Genomic DNA, 26,305 nt, shown 5'->3' on the forward strand with positions numbered 1-26,305 from the left:
CCAGACCAGATCTCCAGTTTGAAAGTCAGGTATAACAGAAAAAGAAGATAAATAAACTACTTTAAGGTAAGTTTATTTTGGGCTTTATTACATTGTGTCGGATCGGTGCATAATCTCCAGTATTTCCTGATACCGATTCAAGCATTTTAGGCAGTATCGGTATCGGAACATCTGTACTCAGAGGTTTTGGTTAATGTGGCTCGAAGCGTTCAAAGTTTATAGTTAAGATAAAGTGGAAAATGAGGGACATCATCGCAACTTAATGAACCATATGGACTACTATTAGTCCCACTGCCTGGATTGCTCCATTGCCTCAGAAATTCCCTAACCCAGATTTAATTTCTTTGGGTCGGATGTCCAGTATCTTTTAAAATTTGTTTGTGTTGGAAGTTTGATATTTTTGGGTGGACTTCTGTGGACTATGGTTGACTGCTCCGTAGACCTCTGCAGGGTAAATCCAGACAACTAGTGTCAAACCAGAGTTTTCCAACCAAAAGAAAACCTTGAATATACACATTCCACTAAAACAAGTTCCTTCCCGAGGCTATTTTGCACCGGGACCATGGCTCTGTCCGGTGCTTAGCGCCACCCAAGACGATTGTGATTGGTTTAAAGAAATGCCAACAAACCAGAGCACGTTTTTCTCACGTCCCAGACTGCTGTGTGGACTGGCTGACTACTGCTCCGCTGATCACACAACCTGCCCTGCCGTCTTCACCCCCAACCCACTTTCCCATGATGCTCAGCCCTCGGTTTATCCCACGGTGTCTCCACAAGAGCAGAGACGGACTAGAACAAGGCATTCTAGTGAATCACCCTATTTAAAGATCTTTAAGTAGAACAGTCCGGCACTTTGAGGACTCGACCGGGCACCTCCTCCCACCACCCTTTCTTCTTTCTCCCTCTTGGTCTCTGTCTTTCTTTCTCTGGCTGCGTTGCTCTCTCACTCTCCCTGACACTAGCAGTGTTGACCAGATGGAGCCATCTCTGGCACACTGGTCTCCCGAGATAATGTTTCTCACTTTAAAGCAGGGATGAATTCTTACCCCAAAAACAGGAAATCTCTCCAGAGTGAAAAAACATCAAGTTGACCTCTATACATTTTAATTTGTCCTGCTCCCTTTTTCCTAATTGTTTTTCAAGTGCAAATGAGATCCGTTTATTTATTTTACTTCCACATTAAATATTCATCAGTGTGAAGGGATTAAAAGGCTGCAGCACTCAATTTCAAGAATTCACAAATTGTTGTTTTGGTCTTAGAGAGTCTTATACTGTTTGTTAAGCTGAAAAACAAAGAATTAACTAACACTATCTACTCCAAAGTCCTCCATTTAATTCCCTGTGGAGCAATATGTTTGAGTGGTATCGCACATTAGTAAGTGAGACGATCTTTTCAGTTGGAGATAGCTGTAAATGCCTAACAATACAGCTGATTATACTGGAGTGTTTTAGAAATGTACCTCTGTGAACTCAGGTAATTACGAATTGTAATACAGAAACAAATTTAAAAAAGTACGTGCATGTACATTTTTAGTTGGAACATGGGGGACTAAGGGTGTGGAGGGTGATGCAGAACCCCCTCAGTGAAAGGTAGACAAATTACAACTATAATTAAAAATTAGACATTCTTTTAATTTAACTTCAATTTTAATTCAGTTGTATTTATAAAGCGCCAAATCACAACAACAGTTATGTCATTACACTTTTCATAAAAGAACAGGTCTAGACTGTACTCATTCTACTCAATTTCCCATTACAATTGAATGTAATTTGATTTTTGAAGTTGGTTGGTAGAAGATAAACGCATAATTTGATCTGCCGATGACCGATGCCCCTCATTCATGAGTGGAGATAGTTGTGGAAACGTTCCCGGCGGGTCAACAGTACAGAAGTTAGCTTGACTGTAACATGGCACGAAAGCACATTTTGGATATTTTTCATGAATCTATCTCAGGCTCAAAAGCCTAATAGACCTGAGGCGGAAAACCCAGCAACTGTAACCGAAAGAAGTAGTAGCAGCAGCAATTCAGTAGTGTGTTTTATACCATTGTATTTTGAGCTTGTAGTAGGCCATTCTGTACCATTGTGGTAGCTTTGTGTTTATCCTGTGTTACCCATGCCTAGTTTGGCCCTGTCTTGGATTTCATTCTTGTTTCAGTTTTTCGTTGATGGGTGCAGTGTGGTGTGTGAGGGTCTACTTTGGTTGAAAATGTCACTTTGAAAATTTGTCAGCACTCCCAACTCAAAATATGTTCCCGCAGCTGTGGCACGGACTTTAACTTTTACATTTTTTTCAGGATGAATCAACAAATCCTACGTGTAGGATTAGGTACGGACAGTAGGGACTCATTCCTATGAATGTTAGGTGTTAAAGTGCGGCTGAATTGGTCCCTACTAACATTAACAATCTTTCCTCTCTTGGTGGTAAAGTAAGGCTAATGCATAGGCCCCAGGTGGGGTATTTCGATGGATAACTAAAAAGTGAAATAGGGGATTGTTAACATGATGATCCGGTGACCCAATCACGTTCTGGAAGAACTGAGAAGTACCTTCAATTATCTACTTTGATACCACAGTGTAAAAATATTCCATTACAAGTAAAGGTCCGCCATTCAAAATGTTACTTATGTTCAACAATTCATCAGCAACATTTCCTTAACCCTCATGTTGTCCTCGAGATGAATTGACCCGTTTTCCTCCATCAATGTTCTTTTTAACTACCCAATTGCCATAACCCAAAATAAAGTGATTTATTCCACACAACCCTCTTTGGCAAGTACAATTCTCTACTTTTATTAATTTGGGGTGTCTTATTCAATTTTATAGCATTTGAAAAAAAATTGAAGTGGTTTTGAAATATTGTTGAGTTAAAGTTGACAGTCCTTTAATTTTAGTCTAAAAGTTCCTAATTTCTGATTTTCTAACTTAAACATTAGCTATAATTTCCTTATTTATTAACCATAAATTCAATTAATAACTGTACAACCAAAGTTAATAATTAGTGTTACGTAGTGTTGAAAACGTCCAAAAAGTGACAAATATTGAAAAAAGGGACAAAAACGTAAGAAAAAGTTTAGAACATCCATAAAAAGCGTCAACAAAATTGTTGATTTTCAATTTTGACGGGAAGACCACACAAGGGTTAAAGGATTCAAAGTAAAAGTACTGTGTCTGCGTGTGTATAGCATTTTAACTACTCCATAATTCTACTATTGAGTAGTTTATTCTATAGTAATACAAACAATTTATCATGATATATTTTGTGTGTAAAACCTTAGTAAGTACAATGTAGTGAAGTGAAGTACATCTTTGGGAGTTTGTGTGTGTGTGTGTGTGTGTGTGTGTGTGTGTGTGTGTGTGTGTGTGTGTGTGTGTGTGTGTGTGTACAAAAGAAAGAGCCATTACAAAAATACCTACCAAAGTCAAAAAAAAACCTACCCCCCTTACTTTGCCTCTATTTTATTCTCTTACAATAGTCCATTGACTTTTAGTATAATATGACACAGCAGTAGCCTACTTGCTGGCTATATATTTAGGGGAGAAATGACTTGATAGAGTCAATAACTCGTTACTGTCCAAGTTTGAATCTCACTCAAAGGAATTGTTTTTCTGAGATCCAACTCTAAAGCCTCACATCCAACTCATTTGTTTATTCCTCACTTTCAGCCAATCACATGTGGCCATTTTCTATGCAAATCACAGCCTGTGGCTTCTTCCAGTCTGGCAAACCCTTTTTTTTTTGCATGCTTGAGGCACGCTGACTGGAATGACAGATGTGTGAATAAATGAAAAACTTCTCAGTGCAATTTCCATAAAAGTGCTTGATTTTCCAAAAAAAAATCTGTTTTCATTTCAACCTATGCAATCATTTCCAAACCCCAGTTTTCTCTCAGTGACATTCCAACGGCAAAAGCCTTCAATCATTGCAGACTGACACCCTTTCTTTTAAATCAGCCAGATCCATCATGGCCCAAGAGATCTATATTGACACCTTTGGGGGTGGCAGTAGCTCTGCGAGTAGGGAGTGGGGTTGGGAACTGGAGGGTTACAGGTTTAAGTCCACATACGGACCAAAGTATGGTGGTAGACTGGTAGAGACAGAGGTGCCAGTTCACCTCCTGGGCACTGCCAAGGTGCTCTTGAGCAAGGCACTGGACCCTCAACTGCTTGGGGTACCTTTTCATGGGCTTGAATGAAAAGGTACCTCTGACCTCTCTCCATTAGTGCATGTACAGGTACTGAGCATGTGTGTAATGTGAAAACATTGTAATTCATTCCCCCTTGCATGATTAATAAAGTATACATTATTAGGGCCCGAGCATTGAGCCGCCCCCCCCCCCAGCACACACAGATAGCTGCAGCAAAATCAATCTTTGGCTTCGCAGTGTCTGACTGTCGCACAAATGCACTGCCGCCAAGATTGGCCTCTGCCAGCACCCCCGACCTACGAGGAGGCGAGTGGCCCGTTCATCCCTTCTTGCAGCTTTAATTACTGTTATAATTTGTAACAGAGTATCTAATTTAATTACTATTTGGATGAAGTAACTAGATTCTGTAAGTAATTCCTTTTTAAAAGTAACACTGGTGGCTACAGAGTAATTAGTACATGTTTTAATATGTAGCCAATCAAATATCTTTTGACTGCAACAGTGACATATAGCAGACAGCTAGGGAAATCTTAACTTAAAACCATAGATTATTTCTAATATGCAAAAAATGAAATTATGACCAGCCATGAAGCAGGCAAGTGGTGAGTATGGAATAAAAGTAATCTATTGGCTACACTGTTGCATGTAGTTCAGAGTCAAGATCATGTTTATTGTTTTACAATCAACTATATCAACATTTTATGTTGATGCACTACTATTATTATTAGTATTGGTTTTGTTTTTCTGTATAGTATTTGTTTTGCTGTTGTATAGTATTTGTTTTGCTGTTGTATAGTATTTGTTTTTCTGTTGTATAGTATTTATCTTGCTGTTGTATAGTATTTGTTTTGCTGTTCTTAATTTATGAATTCCCTGTGCGGCGTCCTTGAGTGCCAAGAAAGGCGTCTTTAAATAAAATGTATTATTATTATTATTGTTATTATTATTATTATATATTATTTTTATTTTATTGTGGTAAATGCACATCTTAAAAAAGCGGGGCGCACATGGTTTTTGGACTTAGAGGAAATGACGTCCCTACTGGTTCATACTTGTGTGAACTGCTCATCTTTTTCCTTTCCATATTTCTTAAAGTATTCTTTCTGCCATATTTTAGGAATAATCAGAAATCATTACATTCATACTGTGTATTCAAACATAGACAAACTGGTGTCTCACAGCAACAATAGAATCAAAGATAGAATGGAATATATTCAATGACCATTTGGATTGCAAACATAAGAATCCATGTTGTTGTTGTCATAACAACACATTGAACACCAGGACCCAACTTTAGTTCTGACACATATTCACTCAGACAGCAGTTTGTATCAGAGAGTCAATTCAAAGGTGCACATTGCAAAAGGAGAAAAAACACTGGTCAACATGGACTTGAAATCCAGAGAGATTCAACCAATCAATTTCTATCTCAGTTCACTTGAAGAACAAGTACGGTGTGAGCTGAAGGACAGCGAGGCAACTCTCACCCAATGTGAATCTGAGGGTTGACCTGATCATCCGAGAGGACTTCCTGGCCAATCTCCCTAATCAGCACCAACTAGAGACAGGAGGCAGCATTTGGAGCCATGAGAAAGAGTTGATGCAGAGGTAGATGAGGGACTTGAAAGTACAGCTTGCTGAACGTGTTCCCTCCCCACCCAGGGAAACAGAGCATCTGAAATCCCAGCTGGGAAAAACCAACAACAGGCTGCGAAAAGTCCAAAAAGATCTGGACCTGCAGTACTTCATTACTGTAGACCGGAAGGTCGAATTGGAGCAGATGAAGGTAGAAAAGGAGGCCCTGAAAAAGGAAGTGGAGACTCAAAAGATGGAGCTTTGTAAAGAGAGACGGAAACTCAAGGCAAGTAAGACCAACATGGAGTTTGAGAGCCATCTGGAGATGGAGAGTGCTCCAGCTCAGGAGCTAAAGGATAAATTGAGCAAGGTGGAGGAAGCTCCCCTAAAACCGGAAGAGGAGGCAAAGGAGATTCTGGAAAGATCCCAGGCTTCCCATAGAGCCCAGCTGGAGATGCAGGACCAAAACAACAAGAACATCATAGATGCTCTTGAGAAAGAGTATGAACATCAGCTAGAGAGTCTTCTCAACCAGTGGCAGGAGGAAAAATCATCCCTCCTTCAGGCCACAGAAAACCTGAAGCTAACTCAGCAGAAAAAAGAGGAGTGGGAGAGGACTGAGAGCACCTTGAGGTGGCTGGTAGATCTTCAGAGCCAGGTTATGGAAAAGCCAAAGAAGTAGAAGAGGTACAAAAAGCTTCTGCCTGACTGAGGAAGAGAATATGCATTTGTACTGGTATAGTATCTGTCTGTCTGTCTTTGTGTGGGTCTGTCTGTCTGTCTGTGTGTGTGTGTGTGTGTGTGTGTGTGTGGTGTGTGCGTGCGTGCATGTGTGTATGGGTGTGTGTGTGACTGTCTGTCGGTCTGGGTCTGTCTGTGTGTGTGGGTCTTTGTGTGTGTGTGTGTGTGTGTGTGTGTGTGTGTATGGGTCTGTGTGTGTGCATGCGTGCTTGTGGGTTTGTGTTTGTCTGTGTGGGTCTGTCGGTGTGTGTGTGTGTGTGTGTGAGTGGGTCTTTGTGTGTGTGTGTCTGTCTTTGTGGGTCTGTCTCTGTGTGTGTGTGTGTGTGTGTGTGTGTTTATGGGTATGTGTGTGTCTGTGTGTGTGTGTGTCTGTCTGTGTGTTTGGGTCTGTGTGTGTGCGTGCGTGCTTGTGGGTCTGTGTGTGTGTCTGTGTGGGTCTGTCGGTGTGTGTGTGTGTGTTTGTTTGGGTCTGTGTTGCTTGTGGGTCTGTGTGTGTGCGGTGTGTGTGTTTGTATGTCTGTTTGTGTTTGTGTGTGTGTGTATTAGCTCGCTGGGCGTGTGATGCGTCAGGGCAGAAGTGTTATAGTCAGTGTGTGCTGCATGCTACATGCTACATGTTGCTTCTGCTCGCCACTCTCTACTGGCACCAGACAGCCCTTTGTTTTCAGGGGCTGAAAGAGGAGACGAGTGTGTAAGCCTCCTCCGCCGGTAAATAGCCTCTCCGCTGACAAGACCTCGTTACACGCCTCCCCGTTCCATACATGGTAACTGGTCCCTTGTGGTTCCAGGCTAAGTTGTACAGGATCTCGGAGCAGCAGTGGGCCCCAGTGACACGGCATGCAGGCCCATTGGTGAGAAGAAACGCCCTGACGCCCGTCAACCACTGTCCCAGTCAAGGGTAAACAACCCCAACTATGGGTAAATAGTGAAGAAAAAATCATAAAAGACGTGAGAGAAAGAACTTTGGGAAAAGTTAGAAAACGTCAAAAAGTGAAATCAAATGTCGGAGAAAGCTTTGAATTCTTGGTCAAAAATAGAACTTTGGGAATAGTTACAAAAGTGTCTTCAGAAGGTTTTAACTTGTAATTTTGACCGAGAAAAACTAAATGTTGGTCTACGGGAAGACATTTACAACACGGAATTTCTTTGAGGACATTTTGCAGGTTTGCTACGAGTCTCATGTAGCTTTAGACTTTAAGCCAAAACAAAGTTTTAATAAGGGTTACACTGTTTTTTGTCAAATAAGCTACAAACTTGAATTATTTGGTAAATATTAATTATCAGTTTACTTCTTTATTTTGAGAATAATCAATGAATCCAATGATTTTAATCAGGGTTCGTAAACCTATTCCAAGGTCTAAATCAAGCACGTTTCAAGCACTTTTAAGGTCCTTTCAAAAGCTTTTTCCAGCACCTTACACCACCATAAATTACATACCAATACATAGTCCGTGCATTATTTAGTATTTTTATCAAATTAAAAGACATAATACTACAAACAGCCGAAATGGTGATCAGATATTTAAGCAAAACAAAAATGTATCACTGTCTAAGTAGACTTTGCTTGCTATCTAACCTTTGATCAGAAATCTTTCATAGGCCTTGGTTTTGGAACACATTCTTGATATATCCAAGATTTGATAAAAAATTTGTGACAATTTGCAGTGTCTGAGAGCCGCGCATGTGCACGGTCGCAAGTAACGGCGTCTGCCTGTAACCCGGACGCGCGCATTTTAGTGAGGGCCCGTCCAACGCTGATTGCAGCTTTAATTATTATTATTATTATGTATGGTATATGTCAGAGAGGCCTCACACGGTCTGTAGCAACATTGCAGCCTCCTTCCTGACCTTTTAACAAGCCTGTGCACTGGGATACAGCCATGGATGGATTGCCTACTGGCACAGGCCAGAAGGGGACCTGGACCAGAGATTCAATTTAAATAGATTGTTAGCCTTTCTTGTTGCAAGATCCAAACATACAACTATAAAGACACACAAAACAACCATAAAGTAATGCAAAAATACAAAAAAGAGATGAAAAAACAATCACAGAGGGGACGCAAAACAACCACAATTTTATTTACAATATTACAGTGGACAGAGAGATGCAAAATTAAGCAGAAGAAGACACAAGAAACAACTACAAAGAGGCACAAAACGACTAGTATAAAGAGGTGCCAATCGGCACAAAGAGCGACAAATGACTGCAAAAAGTTGCAAAACAACATGGACGAAATTCAACAAGAAAGAGTCGCAAAATGATTATAAAGAGGATTTACACAACTATAAAGACAAACAAAACAACTACTAAGAGATGCTAAAGGACTACAAAGAGACAAAAAACTACAACAAAGAGATGCTACACAACAACAAAGAGTTAAAACAACTACAAATAGACGCTTAACGACAGCAAAGAGACAAAACAACCCCAAGGAGACGCTTAACGACATCAAAAAGACAAGGCAACTACAAAGAGACGCTTAATGACAACAAAGAGACAAAACAACTACAAGATGCTTGAAAACAACAAAGAGACAAAACAACTGCAAAAAGAAGCTCAAGACAAAGAGACAAAACAAGTACAAAGAGAAGCTTCATAACAACACAGACAAAAAACAACTACAAAGAGACGATTAATGACAACAAAGACACAAAACAACTACAAAGACACAAAGAGATGCAAAACGACCACGAAGAGTTTCCTGGGGCCAATTTTCTCATTATTCATCTGTGGATACATTGCAATGTAAAAATGACTTGAGGTCATTCTGCAGCTCTGTCAATTTGTCACTGCAGATATTACGAGGTTGAGTGAGAGAGACGATGATATGGGGACGTTTGCATTGATAGCCAGTGCTCAAAGATTAATGGGTGGGTGTTTGAGGAGGACACATGTACTAGGGGGTACATGCATCAGCAATAATGCCTCTCCAGAGACGGCCTGAAGATAGAATATGAAGTGTCACCCACCTCGCAAAGTTATGTGACAAAAGGTCATGATGAACAATGAGTGTGCAATGTGAGTAATTGTGTGGACACATTCCTCAGGAGTGAGAGCAAAGATCTGTGAATGAAATCCAGATCAGTTTGATGATTATCCTAAGCATTAATGCGGCGAAGAACATCGCAGCTTTCATCATAGTGTGAAGCATTGGCATATCTATATCTTTCATGCCAGACATCCAGCGACTAAAACGGAGAGGACCAAAATAGATTGTGACCAAACACTGATAACGTCTATGCCGAGCTCCTTGAGCAAACTGTCTCTTGTATTGTATCTGAAGACAGTGATTTATTGGCTCTGCTGCAGGGGCTTGAATGCATGGGTTGGGGCCAGTCAAAGCCAATGGGGGAAGGTGACAGAATAAGGACACTGTGTGTGCATCCTTGCCTCTCAAGGCCTGTCACAACGTCAACTCAGCTGGAGAGAAGTGAAGGCGATGCATGGTTTTAGCCGTCTCTGAAACAAAGGAACAGAGAGTGAAGAGAAGACACAGCACTGTGAGACGTCTGCACGAACCATTCCTACAAAAAATGCACTAATGCACTGCAATTCGTATGTCTTCCACATATGTTTTGCTGTGTACCCCATATTTCCTGCTTAGCACTCTGGGAGCACTCTAGGTGGAGGCTGGGGTGGATGGGTGGGTCGTAAATACAGGGCTTTCAAGCAGATGAGCACAGTTCATGCCCCGGGTAAAACACAAGGCTTTCACCCAGGAAACATGTGTTTGTGTCCCGGGAGTTCTACTCAAGGGGACAAGGGTTTTTATCCAAAACATAACAATTTTTTTCTAATCTTAACTAGTTGTTTTGGAGCCTGCTACACTTAACTGTCATGTACAGTCATCACATGACCCTTAATTTTGAACGCCAGCATCGAATTGTTGTGCATAACCTTTCATACGATATCATGAGAACCTGTTCATGACAGTGCTGTTACAGTAGATATAAATAAAACCTTTTCATGACTTTCTTTTTAAAAGTTCTCATCTTTATCCTGTCACTACCGACAAGTTCTGCACAGATCTTTTGTTCAAATCCCATTTAGTCTTATTTAAGAGAGCTGCCATTTTCTGCCAGGATTAAAACTTTTTCTTCCCCTTACATTTATTTATAATATATGCAGTGCAGTTGAATTACTTAGTTGAAAGACAACCATGAAATATGTTTAGGAATTGTGCTTGCAAAGACAAATTCCCATCGGTGGTAACTGTGACTTTCAGACTGACAAGTACGGAGCCCACAAAAAGAATCATGCACTCACACAACAAACTTTAATTTGAGGTGACCTGCTCCTTTCATGATAAATGACCTGCATCCTTGATTTCACGGGGGGCGGACAGTTTTGGAGAGTGTGTGTCCTCCTCCACAGGTGGCAGAGGAACGAGAGGGAGAGAGGAGGAAGATGAGGAGGAGATGAGCCATCTGCTGCAACATACTCCACTCCTCCCTCCGCTTTCTGCTTTGTGGCAGACAGACAGGGCATCTGAGGTGTTTGTCTTTGGCTTGAGCTTTCTTTGCAGTACTGTATATATCTGATTTCAAGTCTGTGCATGTGTGTGTGTGTGTACATGTGTGTGTCTGAAAGTCTGTCCATAGGTCAGACAGTTTCTTTATGTGTGCTATTTGTTTTTTGCCTATTCTTCAAAGATAGTTGGCGTTGAGTACCTGCAAAGTGTGAATCTATGTCACCGACTGTAAGAATGGGGTGCATCTAATCTTCGATTAAATTAATATTAGTAGATTTTCCTCAAACAAAAACACTAGAAACGTCAACTTCAAGCTTTTTTCAGCGTTCTACATTTGTATTTATTGCACTCTGTCTTGATGTTTGACCTCTCCCTGGTACTGCCTGCCCTCTTAATGAACTAGCAACTAGTAGTTGCCTTGAACAATTTAAATCTGTTGTTGTTGTATCCATTCGTTGACACATGGATCTTACAAAAAAAAGGTGGAGAATGCCAACAGAATGCTGATAGGAGCAGATTACATGGTATAGAGATCATACATGAAATGGTGCAACTGCAATTAAGTTAGTTTGTCTTGATTGTCTGTTGGAGATATAGAAATTGGGCTATGAATGGAAAAAAAGCTCCGTAATACTCCTCAAATACTGTGCACTTCCACATAACGGGTTAACATGCTCCAGGGCCCCCAGCAGAGATGGCAAAATTACTCACTTCCCGTACTTAAGTAGAAGTACAGATACTTGTGTTAAAAAATACTCCGGTAAAAGTGGAAGTACTGATTAAACTTATTTACTCAAGTAAAAGTAACAAAGTACAGGCTTGGAAATTTACTTAAAGTATAAAAGTAAAAGTAGCCTTGCGAAAGCTACCTGGAGCACTCAAATGTTACTAGAGAGACGCTGAGAGACTTCAGTGGACATGGAGGACACGGTCTTTATGTGGCAATGGCTACATTTTAAATGGATGTCTGCCAATAGGCCTAAATATAAGATTATTATAACAGAGACTGGGACTCCAGGTTAATAAGATTCTGACTTATTAGCAAGATATGAATTCAGTTGTGATTCTGTGAGAATTCACATATCCAGTTTCTATTTTTAATCTTTCCCCAATACATGTAAATGTATCTACTTGTATGTGTGTGCTCAAATACGGCTTCTGGAAATAAAATAAAGGATTAAAATATGAATGACTAAACAGACATTAATGAAGAAGTTCCCCAGCACACTGGCCAGGAGTCTTCTTGATGTCTCCTGTCTCAAACATCTCTCTCAGATAAGGTTGAGGATGATGGGAATGTCTTGCTGTTTTCTTCATTTTCAACCATGTCGCCCTCCATACTACTATGTGTTAACGTTAGCGCCATCCATATTACTATGTGCTAATGTTAGCACTATCCATACTAATATGTGCTAACGTTAGCGCCACAAAGCTGCAATGATTTGCTGTGAATTAATGCAGAACGACAGAAGACTTACTTTAAATGTGAAGAACTATAGACCAATAACAGGCTTAAGTGAACTGACAACATGAGTTATACGACTTCCAGTTTTCAAAGACGCACACACACAATCTCAGCTGATTATCCTCCAGACAGCTCTCCTTTTCATTTCTCTCACTTTTTTCTCCGTGTGGCGCGCGCACCCGCTCGCGGTGTGAGGCGCGTGTCCCAGCTATTGTCCGACATGACAACCTCTTGTAAAAACTAAAGTAACGAGCCAATTTTGTAAAATGTAAGGAGTAGAAAGTACCGATATTTGTGTTAAAATGTAAGGAGTAGAAGTAAAAAGTCGCCACAAAAATAAATAGTAAAGTAAAAATATCAGAAAAATCTACTTGAGTACAGTAACGAAGTATTTGTACTTCGTTACTTCCCATCTCTGGCCCCCAGCCTCCCTCTTCACCTCAACTAAGTGTCTCCAAGCCTGGGTCTTGATGTCAGGCCTAACATCGTCCCTCTCAAGCGCCAGTTAGTCCATTTATGGAAAAACACATTTTGCACATACAGGTCAGTTTGATTGTTATGTGGAGTACTGTTAGAAGGTGAAGCAGCTGTATAATGTCATTTGTGGCTGTGCAGTAGATTTTTTAAGTGTGGAACAAAGAACCCCAATGAGGTCATCGAACTTATCCGAGATTGTGCCTGGAGATGAGAAATGCATTGCAGAGAGCCGGTGTCCACAACTGGGGGCAAAGAGATAGATAGATAGATAGATAGATAGATAGATAGATAGATAGATAGATTAATTATACGTCATAAAATGATATTAGATATAACCACATTTTACACAGATCTGTACACAGTACTGTAGGTTTTTACCAGATAAGGAGGGCCTAATTAAAATGTGATTATACTGTTCATTACATAATGGATAATGGGAGTGCTGTAGTCAATAATTACCCTTAAGTACCCTTAAAAAAAAGCATACAAACCCTCCACAATAAGACACTTGTGTGTGTTTTTTGCATGCCCAATGCACATATGACCACTCTGTAACACTCAAACACATTGTATTTGCAATTTAGTTCAATTTTATTTTATTTATAGTATCAAATCATTGCAAGAGTTATCTTGAGACACTTTACACATCTAGACCATACTCTATAATTTATGAAGTCCCAAAATTCCACCAAGAGCAGGCATGGTGTGACAAGTGCGACCATGCACAGTCGTGAGGAAAAACTCACCTTTTAGGAAGAAACCTCGGCCAGACCCGATCTCTTGGTAGGCGGTGTCTGAGGGTGCCGGTTTGAGGTGTGACGCACAGTGGCAACAGCGGTCAGAATACAGAAAATGGAACAGTGACTACAAAATGGTATTAATATTATATATATGCAGTATTCATATTTAATGTACAGTATCATTCATGCATTTAAAATATGCATAGATTCGTACATATTGAAACACAAACACATCTGTCCCATTCCATGAGAAGACCCATTACCTATGTTTTATGCCAGACTGCATTTTTACATGAAGTTATGAGTATTTTGTAGAAACTATACAAATATGGAAAACTACTCAGGCTCTTTAACAATTTTAGACGATGCAAGAAGGGCTTAAAATACAGATACAGATCTGGCACTTTCTATGTATGAGCGTGTGTATTAGTGAACGCTTTCTCATAAACTGGTTAAGATATGCTACTGAAACTTATTCCCAATAATTCCTATGATATCCAGCAAAATTAGGCGCATGGTATTCACATGAAAATCAGGCAAATAACATTAAGTTTAGAGGTCTTTACAGTTTTATTTAGCCGAGAAAAGACTGTGAGCCGGGTACAGAGCACCGTGGGGTGCCGGTCATTTTTTGTGGGACATTACTGGCAACAACATTATGTTCAGACATCAAAACGACCATTTAGAATTGAACAAGAGATTGTGATTTGGGTTAAAACCCTGGTCTTCCTTAGTACTACTCCCGAGACACAACACACAATTCCTGGGTGAAAGTGATGTGTTTTCCTGGGAAAATTCCGCTTGAACACCCTGTGTTTCACGCTTTTATACAGCAGCAGTCAATGTGGTGCATACAGCAATAAATACGTGGAATACATACAAATTACATATTACTTTTTCTAAGGATATGCAGGAATGCTTCATAAAGAAACTAGAGAAACAACCTGGTGTGTTTCTATGTATTTTGAATGACTTTGACATTGTCTCTGACTTTAAAAGTGATGGCTAAGAGTGCTTCTCTAGATCTTTTTTGTCTGCTTGCTTTGTGCCATTGTGTGTGTGTTTGTGTGTGTGTGTCCTGCGGTCAGTCTGTTAATCTTTGAGCTATTTCTAACCCTTCTATCCCTGTGCTGAGTCCCAGTCTCTCCAGTTCCTCTGCCTGCTATTCCAGATGGACCCGCTACCATATCAGGCTGCTAATGAGGCTGCACTGTTCATTCTGTGGTTCTTTGAATGGGGGGCCAACCATTTAACCTCAACCAGCACTCTCTTGACCCCATGTATCTGTCTTCACATCATTTCATGCTGAATTAACACCAACGTCTGGCCACCCTCAAGGGCCAAGCCATACGCCATGCCGTTATATTGAGCAAAACTTGAAAAAATATAGGCAAGTGGGTACTATACTCTAGGTTAACATGAGCCCAGTAAAGTGTTATCTTAAGCTTCTTTGGATAGGGACACATCTTTCTCAAAAGTGGAGCAACGTCTACAGTGCAGTCCAATATGACAATTTTCTTACTTTGTATTACATTTTGTGTTTGTTAAAAGTGGTGGCATTTAATTTTAACATCAATACATCCTCATTGTCATGGCTAATCACTGTAAACTGAAATCATTGTTAACATGACTGCAGTTAATTTTACATTTTGCGTCACGGTCTGAAAGTAGGTGTGAAATCTGCTAGAATACGTTGGGAGCATAAAATGAAAGTGCTTAGATTTTCAAATTAATGTAAAACTCTGTTTCATTTCCAATGTTATAATTACATCATTTAGACTTAGCATAAGCATCAAATTGCATATTGATCATTATGGAAAGCTGCTGTGCAGACCTCCATCTCCTTTTCATAACAAATGGCACTGTAAGACTGAGCAAGACCTTACCATACAAAAAAAGTACATAAAAAGCAATGCTTGTTTGGTCAGACATATATTTTTGATGTTTGCAACAAGCGTACCACAGCATATTGATACGTTCCCACAGAACCTTAGATTTTCGTGGATGGTTAAAATGATACAAAGTATCCAACATTGACACAGGAGACCTCTGTTTTACAGTAAGCACTGGTTTATTTCAAACATAAGGACCTTTTCTAGCATTAAAGCAATATTAACTGCCATCTTTGACAGCCTGCAGAAGAAGAACAAGCTGTCACCACATCGACATATTATCTCCCTATAAAGTTGTTATGGTACATTCAAATGAACGCATGCTACTTACACATCACGTAGACATGCTTGCAAAATTAAAATGAATATGATGAATCTAAGTATGTAGGTGAGAAATTCAATCGCCTTGTTGTTCTTGTTAGGTGTCCATCATACCCTGAAGCACATGTCTGGATCTTTAACAGCTAATTTTCCCCTACATTCACCAGCTAGTTTTTAACTGGCTGTAAAACCAACAACACTATTGCCCCTATCCCTTGAAAAAATGAGAACTATAAAAACATGGATGCCTCACACGAGGTCAAGACATTCAGTGTAATTAGCACAATTGTAAGAGATGTAGCGTCATCATGTATGTGTCATCAAATAATCATCTTCATGACGTAAACGCTCGTAAGTCGTTAACATGTAAATCTTTGCCATCCATGACACGTGACCTAAACTTTATACAGGGAAGTAAGTTTTTTAAAGATTCGATTTTTTGGGGGTTTACCTTCCATTACAGTGGGTAGACATGAAAGGGGGAGAGAGATGGGGGACGACACGCAGCAAAGGGCCCCAGGTCAGATTTGAACCCCGGGCCACTGCCGGATTCAGCCAACATGGGGCAAACGCTCCCACTGGGCGAGCCAGAGGCCGCCCCAAGGAAACAAGTTTTGGGTATTTTGAATACATGACTACTCAAATCCTGTTGAGAATGACCAATTCATGCTTCTGCGTTAAATCAATCCCATGGGTACAAAGATGACACCGACCCTACACGGGACCCTACAACGGGCCCTATGCCGGACCCTATGCCGTAGCCTGGCGTGCACCTCTCAAAAACTACACAATACGGCGACACACCACTCTCGGCTGTGGCTTGTAAGCGTTGCATTTCCCCTGACTCATTTCCTGAACAACACAAAATCAAGGAGAGGGTTGACTTTTGTTTTTTGTTGTCACTTTGTTTCTCTCACTGTGCCTCCAGAGTTGGTACTTGCTCTTAAGCTAATCACTGTCACTCTCTCACTTGCTCTACCACACACTCCCCACACAAACATGCAAAACGCGTGTGGAGCCTCCGCACAAGCATCAGTCAGACTTTACTTTGCAGTATGGTTTCGGGGCCCTCCCAAGGTCTTTCCTTTGAGAAACTCAAAACAGTAACAACTAAATTATTAAAGATTAGTTGTAACTGAAAAGTCAAGTAATAAATGTCATGCAATCTGTTTTTTTTTTCATAAGCACTCATTGTGTCAATCTAGATGATTGCTCCTGTTTAATGGATGTAAAAGGGATGATGGAGTTTATCACTGGGTGAATCCCAAGGCATCACTTGTCAGTCTGGCACAAAATGAGTCCCTGTCCTAATTTATTGGACTTAATTTATCAACACACTGCCTTTCCACACACACACGGGAGCTCACTGTAACATTCCTTGTATTGGTTTCTGCCTACACACTTCTTTTATTGGCAATGCTTCCTGAGGTTTGACACAATACTACCTGCTTTATTTTACTTATGATCACAGAGTAAACCATTATGTTGTCCGTTGACTTTAAAAAAGCAGGTCTAAGGCACCAGCTAGGGCTGCAATCAAACAGGGAGACAGACAGGGCTCAGACACCCTGCTGCAATCAGCCTCCTACCCACCTTTCACTCCTCTCATTCCTTCTATTACACTTTCTTTGGATTTGTCTGATTCTCCTCTCGTCCCATTGCTGCTACCTATTAGCGTTGCAGCCAGAGCTGATATTTCGTTTGATGGTGAGCCGTAATGTTACATTTAAGGATTTCAAAATCCTTGGCTTTTCAAGAGGACGGAGTGAACATTTTTTAATGACGGTGTTTATAACCCAAAACTCTCTCTGCCATGTTCCCACCCCAGACCCCAACACATAAAGTGCACTGTGGAAATAGCAAGAGAACTGATAAGGGGTGGGATTAACAGTGACATGTTGGAAATGACAATGTGTCCTCTTAAATTGCTGTCGTTTTATCTACATGATTTTATCTACATGATTCAATACTTGAGACATGAGAGACAGATATATGAGTGTGATGACAATTTACACTTTCCTTTACACTCAGATCTCACAGTCCTATTGTTAACCACATACTTGATGATGAAAATCAGTCAAGCAAAGGGAATAGAAATACATGTTTTGTAACACCTTTGGTTTTATTTGCTCAGGTTTTGAGATTGCTATCAGTTAGATTTATGCATCAGCACACTGTTTACTTGCAGTAAACATTGCCGTTCAGTTTTTTAAATGTGCCAAATGTTAAATGCTGTGATCACCACTAATTAAATTCCATTTACCTATCAAAGGCAAAAATCTAATTTCTGATGACCTGGACAAATACAACCAAAACTATCAGTATGGCAGGATACCACTATGGTAAATACAACCAAAACTATCAGTATGGCAGGATACCACTATGGTAAATATCTATATAGTATATATATATACACAAATATTTATCAATTCCCCCATCTAGCTATGGAAAGGCAATTGTATTTATATGGAAAAACTCAATGTGCTAGGGTCTCCCAAGGTAAATTGGTCTAAGAACGGCAGAAAAACGCTACATAAATCCACCTAGAAGGAGCTGCAGCACCTTGGGGACCCCTCTTGGCGCCAAACGTAGGAACTTGCCAGCAAGTGTCCGGTGGTCGTGCTGCCGCCCTGTGGTTCCACCCCCACAGGGATTGGGTGCATTGACAACCAGCTGGGAGACAATGACCCAGGTTCGCTGATCCCTGGTTTCTTATAGTTTCTAGGCACACCTCAGCTGGGCTCACCTCTACGTATGGCACCGGGTCTGCAATCAAACTCCTGGAGAGGGACTGGACCCTTTCTGTTGTTGTCCAGGGTGAGAGACACTGGACAGGTTCCCCACAGAGAAGAAACGGGTAGCCTCTATGCAACTACGAGTCAACGAGGAAGGCATGACTGTTGTTTTGTGCCAATGCAACGTGAAGCAGTCCTGAGTATTTGGCTTTCTTAGGGTATCGGAGTAGGGTCTCTGTTCTTCTGCTGGGGGACTTGTAATAATTCTAACTTGAAAAAACTGTACAATAAGTTTTTGATTGACAGTAGTTTAAGAGTGATAAAAAATGCAACATGGAGGTAATTGGAACGAACAAAAACACTAGAAATTATAGTATGCACATTGTACCACTTTTCAGCCCTGGTGTAGGCGGTTATGACCACTCTTTAATTTCAAGATGTTTTGACACTCTATACTGAAAAAAGACTAGTTCTTATAGTATTTCCTCTGTAAGTTCTCTGTGGAAACATAGAAAACAATTCTAGGCAAGAATTTTCCACACCATGGTTGCTTTTGAAAAGGGCACAAAACGCTTTTCTTGACTTTTGTCATTATAAGCTTAAACAGTGCTTTGAACATTACGGGCCCTTGACTCTGGGTCTGCAGGCTACACGGTGACAGCTGGAGGTAATTCACTTTGCTTCATTTTTGCTCGCTGTTAACGGCTCATGGGATGATAACGGCGCCGCAGAAACTTTAATCATATTCCTCTGCCTTCAAGAGAGATATTGCTTTTTCTCACAGTTTATTGAGTAGGTAGGGGAGGGGTGTGCGTGTGTATGCGAGAGTAAAAAGGCAGGAATCCGGGGGCCGGGTTGAGGGATGTGTGTGTGTGTGGCTGGTAGGTGTCATGGGTGGTTGGGGGACATGTATCATTGATCCGCTACTTGGGTCTTTCTGTACACGAGATGGCATTAAAATGATCCATTGCCTCTTTCCCGGGATAATACCAGTGATATTGAGATATCAGACCCCTGGTTTCTGTTCGTGGCAGCAGGGGGGCACACACCCACTCCAGCAAAGCATACACACACAGGACTGGAGGAGAGTGTTCTTCCACAGGGGCTGAGGTGATAATCTAATAGGGACATTTGTTTTTGTCTCCCACTCATTCCTCACCCTCTCCTCCTCTCTCCTCTTCAAGCTCGGAAACAAAAGCTTTCGTCTAGGGGGGCCCGCTGCTGCCACAACAACAGGCGAGCAGCAGCAAAACAAGTGTAACACACACCATCTGGCCCTCCGTCGGTGTCTGCCTCTGTCACATAGGCAGGAGTGACGTTTAGAGGGGGTGGAGGTAGATTAGATGATCAGAATGGCATCTCCCCCAGCATTCAAGAGGGATGCTACACGGAATCCAGCCATTTTACCCAGTTAAAATGAACACAAAATGCAATTTCTTGTTTCAATACAGCAAAATATGCCTCACTTAGTGTATGGAAGAGGGTTTATTTGAAGGTACATGATGCTTTATCTCAGTCATTATTAATCCGTCCACAAGCACGATGTGGCTGGAACTGTTGATGCATGTTTTTTTTCGTCATTTCATTATTTTCCCGTCCGGTTATCTCTGTTTGTACTCCATCAAGTTACGATGTCTGGAAAAGACAGGAGCTCATTACCCCCCTATGATCGTCCTCTAATTCATTTCTCTCATATCAGCCAGATATTTTTTCATCACACATCCATGAAGCCCGATCGATTCTTTGAGCCGAGCATGTTTCATTACCAAGGAGTACTCATCCATTGATGGGCAAGAGGGGATATTAATCAATGTAACCTTTATAATTAACAACCTTGTTATTCTTTCGAGACCAAACAAAATGAGAATTTGGCTGTGTTTGAGGCACATTATTAAGCGAGCCGACATTATACATTGCTATTGATCATGTTTGAAGACAGGCCTACCCAGTCAATACCCACAGCCAATGAAAAATTGTCTTTTTTTACGACCTCATCCTGCAGAGGAGAGCAGTTTTCAAATGTTTTCACAGTTCTGGGAACATTTGATCAGAGGTGGAGAGAGTAACAAAACTCATTTAATCAAGTTCTGTACTGTGCACTGTTGGAGGTGCTGGTGCTTCATGTTTTTTGGCAACTTTAAGATTTTATTCACATCTGATACTTTTATTTGAGGATTTTGAACATATGCAGCTCTCGTTCAAAAAGCTACAAAAGGTTAAGCACGGTAATTTGTAAGGATTTCACGTTTTTCTTGCTGTATTCCCGACATTGATGGCCGCGGTAGATGGGACATACGAGCCAGAGAGCAAAGTTTGCTTCCCGGGAAAAAATAAAGACTTTCACCCAGGAAATGCGTGTTCAATAGGAGTGATTTTAATCCAAACCACAATCTTTTTCCTAATCTTAACCGGTCCTTTAGGTGCCTAACTTTCATTACATTTTGTGGACTCAATTTAACCCTAATGTCCGCCGAAACGACCGGCAGCTTGCGGTGCTTTGTGGCCAGCTCAAAGTCAACTGTTTTTGGGTAACTGAACCACCAACCACCTCTGATTCAATGGAGGTCTGTAGCCCACTTCATCACGTGAGCACCCGGCGGTCTCCTAATTTTGTAGCATGACACACATTTTGCTGTGCATTCATTTCCGTACGATATCATTCGGACCTGTTCATGTAAATGCGTTGACATATACCATAAAAACATGACATTTTACTTAATATTAAATGGTCAGTCTGTCAGTCAGACATCAATGGTGATAGTTTTTCTGTTTTCACTGTATAATGTCTGGTAGAACATTTCTTCTTTTTCAGAGCATATTGTTTAACTGCTTAAAGTGAAAAAGTATCTGTTTTATACAGTACATTGAATGCTTAAATATTCCATTTATATTTAGATATATTTTGATCGCCTGCTTTTGCTCAGGTGAAATAACACTACATGTGTTTCTTAACAAGATTCTCCCAATCTTAAATTGTCCTGCATGTCAGTATCACACTTATGTGGCAAAAATAACAGTTAACATCTTGAACTACACATTTTGTGATAATGTCAAAACTCAAAACAGTTATGCCAATATAACACTGTGAAGTAACTTCAATTGTATCAGCTGTTTCTGTTCAAAGTTGTTCTGCGAATGCTTCTTCTGTCAGAAATTTCTCTAAGCCTGAAACTGGGTGCAAACACATACAACATACGCTTTTTTAATAATTCAAGGCGGGTGTGGCTCAGTGGTAAAGTGGTTGCCTGCCAATTGGAAGGTTGGTGGTTGGATCCCATGTTGAAGTGTCCTTGGACAAGACACTGAACCCAGAATCTCGGGAGTGTAAATGTGTGTGAGTGTTTACCTGATGAACAGGTGGCCCCTTATACGGCAGCCTCGGCCACAGTGTATGAATGGTGAATGGTTCTTGTACTATGTAAAAGCGTAGTTGTTAAGACTAGGAAAGCGCTACATAAAAACATTACATTTACATTAACCATAGCCTCCACACTACAAGTCTTGATTACAGTGTTAAAGCATTTAATCTGAATCTATATACTGCAACCCATCTCATCTAGAGGTTAAATATGCAGACACTACCTTCCATAATGAAAAAATGTACTAATGTTTTAATCAAGGAGTGTCAGTATACTCTGGTGTTTCTAAACCTAATCTCCCTAACAGACTGACTGTAAAAAACAGCAGTCACGTTATATGAGACTACGTAAATTAAAGAGTTTGGTCTAGACTAGTCTATATCGACGATTTTTCATATACGGGATAGTTTTGCTTTCATTGTGTTGAAACTCAAAACTCCGGTCAAATGGGGAAACATCCTCCAATTTAGAATGGGACAATCAAATTATGTTTATCTTTTTCTTTGAGAAAAAAAGGTTTTCACACACACTACAGCCATTTCAATTCCAGAGCTCCCTACATTCACACGTTCCACCAACAAGTCCTTTCCCGAGGCTTTTGCAGAGGCACCGTCCTGTGTTCAGCGCTTAGCGCCGCCTTAGACGATTGTGATTAGTTTAACCCTCATGTTGTCCTCATGTTGTCCTACATTTGGGGAGTCTTATTCAGTTTTATAGCATTTGAAAAAAAAAAAAAAAGTGTTTTTGAAATAGTATTAAGTAAAAGTTGACGTATTCCAGGCTGTGATTATCCATCAACATCCATTCCTTTAATTTTAGTCTAAACAATTCCTGATTTCTGCATTCTAACTCAAACATTAGGTATAATTTATTTATTGACTGGTTTATTGACTATAAATCCCAACAATAACAATAAAACTAAAGTTAATAAGTTGGTGTTACGTAGTGTCGAAACGTCAAGAAAGTGACAAAATTCGTCTAAAGTGTCAAAAAAAAGAAAAAGCTTGAAAAATCGATAAAATGCATCAACAAAAGTGTTGAGATTCAAACACAAGGGTTGAAAAAATGTCCATAAACCAGAGCATGTTTTTCTCCCATCCCAGAATGCTGTGTGGACTTGCCACCTTCACCGCACAATGAGAGAATAGGTCTAGACATACTCTTTCAAATTGATAACTTCTGTTATGATCTTTTATTATAGTGTCTATAGTAAAATTTACTTAAAATAAAGTCCAATACTCAGTCTTATATGATGTATTAGTGTTCCTATCCAACTCCAGACTGAAACATCTCTTTAGCATCCTCATGGTTCACTATGTTCATCAGCGAGTTGCCAACTTTGTCAGTGTGCGGTTTGTTGCTGGATAGGAAGTTGTGAGGTAGTTGGCCAGAGTGGCTATGAAGGTGGTAGGTAGGCAGACTCAGACATTGTTTGTTTCCCGAGGTGATTATTTATTTCCAGTGGTCTGCAGTACACAGATAACTAAATAATCAAAACTTAAAGACAATTGCACATTCAACTAGTAGCAGCGCTAACAACAGGCATGCGTTCCTAGCAGCACAGCCTCACCTCCCTGTTTCCTCAGGAGTACAAACCCCACTATTTATATACGATTGTCAATTCACACCCCACTGCTTCAGTCCATCCCATCCTAAAGCAGGTTGATCTACTCCATGACGTTAATACCTTACAATCTCTTAACCTATGGAACTTGGTTACCCGTACCCTCCTATCCTACTGACTACAAAACAGGTCAGGGTTATCCATACCTTTTTATGTAAAAACCAAAAACGACCAAAAAAACCCATTCCTATTCACAAAACCCTCTACTTGGTTTGGCCCGGTGATGTCATCCCTGACCACCCTTTTCCTGTAAAACAGGAAATGCTTCGCCAAACAATTGTCCCGCATGGTGGAACTGAACAGAGGAACAAACAATTGTAAGTATCAACACAGGGAAACCTTTAAACCATGTTTAAACTTGCAACCTCATGAAATGGAACTAAAACTAACATATAACTGTGCATCTACTCACTATAAATAATGACCTGTATAGGATAAGTGGTGAGCAAACCCACTTCGTCACAGTAGTGTACAGTTTTTTTTAAATTTTAATTTAAATTTTTTATAAAAGCTGCTTTCTGCTGCTGGGAATAAATTTGTTGCAGGCCATACAACTAAAAACAAATAGGATTCATTCTCTGTGCAGCTAAGGGGAACTGCACAGTTGGCTGATAATTATCTAAGGGTTCATCACTAACAACACTTTCTCAGTACACAGACTCACATAACCATTATGTCAATATACAATTATAGAATGCTGCTTTAATATTGCCGGTCAAATTTGTGAGGTCTTGAATGTCATCTTTTAAGGTTGTTGGACACCAATTATCTTATTATATGCATTAATGTTTCTTAATCACAGGTTTTGGGATGTGGTGATCTGACCCTTTAGACACTTACCGTGCTGGTTGGTTTTAAATCTTCTGAGATACTATAAATGCTGTTAAATGACCTGTGACTAGGGTCAGACTTTAATGGGAAGTGAGGGCGAGTTCACAAAATGCCCATGAAATTGAAAAAAGGCAAAAAAATCTTCAGTTATTGAGAGAAACATAGTGGAGGGGGAATAAATGACTGTCAATGCAAATCAATGTAATATATCAGTGTAATATATTGTAAACAAAAATGAATCCTAGCAGTGCGTTTGTGCAAATAGTCAAACAAAACTGATTTTAAATAAGTCAAATAGCATGTTGGTTAACGCTCTCATCACATCATACCTGTAGGCTGTGAAAGATTTTTGACAGATGGCAGCATTGGCAATATGAACAGTTGTGATAATCATGTGACAATCATGGATTGAGTGGGAATACAAAGGAAACAGATGCATTCCACCAATTGTCACAACAGTTGTTTTTTTTTCAACAGTGTTAAAATCAAAATGAGCTACTGCAGTCTGATTCCCCTGGGATTGCATGCTGCCAATTAATACTGCTGTAGTGATAATGAATGATATATTTCTGCTCCTCGTCAAAACTTTTCCACATTACTGCCTCATCCAAAAAGAGACACACTAGGGGACCTATTTTAAAGATCTAAGCGTACAGTGTGAAGCTCATGGCGCTGGTGCGTTTAGTGTGGGACCAAATCCACTTTTGCTAGTTTTAAGGCGGAAAAAAAGGGTCTGCATGGTTCAAATCCATGTACTTAGTGTCTTCATTAATTTCATAGGTGTGTTTGCACCATCATATTTTTATTTTTAATCTGTTGCATGTGTGTGTGTGCCGCTGCTTCTCTTCCTTGTGTGTGTATAACAAGCATAGTGTGCATAAGCCAAAGCGCATTTAACTAATTTGTTGTTAAATTAACAATGCTTCATTACAGACTTTAGAGTTTTTTGTCAGCCAATAGTGCAATCACTTCCCCCTGCCTCAAGATAATAACACGCCAAGAATTGACTTGAACACACCTCCCTGTACTACCAGCACGCCCATGGGTGCAAAGATGGGCACAGGTGCATTTGCCGTTCAAACGACGTGGGTGCCGGACGGGAAATTAACAACAGTCTTAAAATAGCAAAGATAGGGCCCTATGTTTTAAAGAGTGACTATGAGAACTCATGCAGAATGCAAATGTGTGTGTTTATGAAATCGGAGAGTGATGGATGGGCAGGAAACATTACTGATGGGCAGATCGGAAGGGTGGTGGAAGACAAGACCTCGCACATGGAGCGTTTGATCTCTCAAATTTATAATCCTTAATATACAGTGTAAACTCAGAAAGTCAAATATTTATCCTGAAACCCTGCATGAGCTTCTTCCCATGTGCACACTGCTCTGAATAAATAAACCCTTATATTACCAGGGAGAACTGTTGGTAAAGTTTAATAACATAAAGGTCAATTCATAACTGGATGTATTGATAATCTACTCCTAAAATAAACGATGCAAAAACACTGCAGAATAATAATTTTCCCACACCAATATCTTCTGGTTTTCGTCTGAAAACCGGGCTGTTTATGATGATAGCTTGAAACACATAGAGTATAATTCAGTTGGGATTTAGTCTTGCATGGTCTGGCACCCCCCATACATTCTGAGATTGGAGAAAAAATAATCCTGTTTGTTTCTCTAAAAGCATAACCACTCAATAAAAAACTAGTAACTTAAAACTGGTGTAAAGTCTGGAAAATTTACATAATTCTTTGTTTGAATTACAGTATGTAAAGCCAAAATTCTTTGTTTCCTGTACTCTACATACATGTGCAACCTTAGGTTTCATGTTGAATGATCTGTTTTTACCGTTTTTCAATTATTTATTTTTTCAAATAAATTAACAAATAAATGTAACTTACGTTTTTCATGTTGTGTACCATA

General features: G+C 40.1%; 1 long non-coding RNA gene across 1 annotated transcript; it reads left to right on the forward strand.

Annotated features, from left to right (window-relative positions):
• Window positions 1-16: 16 nt before the first annotated feature.
• Window positions 17-18,793, forward strand: LOC117960972. The gene is made up of 4 exons (XR_004660274.1): window positions 17-159; window positions 4,452-4,458; window positions 10,991-10,994; window positions 18,784-18,793. It is a non-coding gene; the product is annotated as an uncharacterized LOC117960972 (long non-coding RNA).
• The last annotated feature ends 7,512 nt before the right edge of the window (window positions 18,794-26,305 follow it).

The sequence above is a fragment of the Etheostoma cragini genome, chromosome 17 (assembly GCF_013103735.1).
Source record: "Etheostoma cragini isolate CJK2018 chromosome 17, CSU_Ecrag_1.0, whole genome shotgun sequence".
NCBI classification, from domain to species: Eukaryota; Metazoa; Chordata; class Actinopteri; order Perciformes; family Percidae; genus Etheostoma; species Etheostoma cragini.